The sequence below is a fragment of the Haliaeetus leucocephalus genome, unplaced genomic scaffold, assembly GCF_000737465.1.
Source record: "Haliaeetus leucocephalus isolate CR32 unplaced genomic scaffold, Haliaeetus_leucocephalus-4.0 Scaffold556, whole genome shotgun sequence".
In the NCBI taxonomy this organism is placed as follows: domain Eukaryota; kingdom Metazoa; phylum Chordata; class Aves; order Accipitriformes; family Accipitridae; genus Haliaeetus; species Haliaeetus leucocephalus.
The window spans coordinates 4,521,210-4,523,150 of NW_010972992.1; positions in this window are offsets into that span (position 1 = coordinate 4,521,210).

Consider the following 1,941-nt stretch of genomic DNA (forward strand, 5'->3'; position numbering starts at 1 on the left):
GGAGAGAGGGCCGGGGAAGGGGGCCCGGGACCGCGGGGGAGGCGGGCCTGGGGAGCGGGTCGGTGAGGGGTGGGGAGCAGGGCGGGAAGGAGGCAGCTGCCCGCCGGCAGACGCGTCGCCGCTTGGCCGGAGGCGGGAGCAGCCCCGCAGGTATGGACGTCGGGGTGCAAGGTGGGGTTAGGCTACTGAAGTCTTGCCGTTGTAGTGGGTCTGTACAGGCTCCGCTTCTTTGAGGTGTTAGCCCACTTCTCAGTGACGAATACGACGGGCTTTTTGTCTAGCTGTTACCGTCCGTGTAACGCATCGAGGGAAAACGAAGGCGCTAAGCCCCCAGTGAGTACTGGGCCTTAGCCTTTTCTAAGCGTAGTTTGAACCTGAGGTATTTTTTTCCTTTCTGGTGTAAAAACATGAACTTTTCCACACCTAGTTCTTTCATTATACCGCAAAATGGTATTTTTGTGGAAGATACTCATCTTTTCCTCCTCTTTTCCCTCGCCCTCGAAATTAAGTTCGGCTAGAGAACAAAACAGCCAGGGTCTGTCTTGACTTCAAGTGAATTGGATGGTCACTTCCAGCTCTGCTTGTTTGATCAGTTATAATACATGTAGGTGAAAAAGAAAAGGGTTTTGAGAAGTTGCTGTTTTGGAAGAGAACAAAAAATACCGGGAGTTGCATCAGCAGAGTTTTGCCCCAGGATGAACAGTCACTAATAATAATATCTTAACTGACAGCTCTGCGCAGTGCAGCGTAGTTTGACTCACCAAGTCAAAGAATCTCATAAAAGGGGGCAGCAGGATGTTCTTAAGATGGAACCAAACTGGTCTGTATGAACAAAGGGATAGGATTAAGACATATTTCCATAAGCACTGCAAATAATTATAAAGCAATAAAATAGATTAGATTTTTTTTTTTCTTTTATGCATGAGCCAGATACAGTATTTGGTCTTGTGTTTAAGTACACATCTTCCTTAACATACTATATTGATTTAGAGGTGTTTGACCAAAACCAATGTTTTTGATGACTTAACCAAGGTGCCCAGAATGGGAAACCAGTTCTTTTGTAAATAATTGAATCATAATACATACTGCCGTTCTTTTTGTAGAACATATGTGTATTGTTACCTTTGATTTTTAGATTGAGCTTCATTTGGTGTTTCTTTTTGGTTTTGTTTTTTCCAGTGGAGTTGGGGCTATAATCCAAAGCACAGGCTTTTACATGATTTCACTTGCTGGTTTGTTCTTATGCTAAACTGTTGGTTTATTCCATATTATATAGTCATTGCACAGAATAGTATGCAAGAAAATTATTAGGAGACTACACACAAATTTATGTCTTAAAAGCTTTTGAGTAAAAATTAGTAACCTCAACAGTACTTCTGATGATGTCAGGGAAGAGTTATGTGCTCTGTTTAGAAGTAGTCTGGATAAGTCTGTCACAAAGACCAACTTTTAGAAACAATAATAGCAAACTACATTCAGTGATATGACTCCTTAAATTTTTATATATAACTTGTATAACTTTTTTTTTTTTAATATCGTCATTACCGAAAGTGTTTTAGAGACTGTGAATCCTGGCTGTTCTTTTGGTTTTCCATTGTCTGTTTTGATTGTAGAATCCAGAAGCCAACACATTTCTCTTCACCTATCTATGAAGTACTTCCACATGCAGCTGGCATACCTAAAAATCATTATAATACACATGGCCAGCAGTTGCACTAAAACAACCTCAGAGGCTGGTTGATGAAAAAGTTTCACCATCAAAGCAATAGTGCAAGATAATTGAAGTGGTCTGAAACACCTTTGAATAAAACCCTTCAAGTGCTTCCCTGGGGAGTTTTGTTCTTGTCCTTCAGTTCTATAGTTCAAGTGCGTACCTTCTTGGCAAAGGCTATCTTAATGTCATCTTCCCCCCCCCCCCCCCCTCTCCCGCAACGCTCTTTT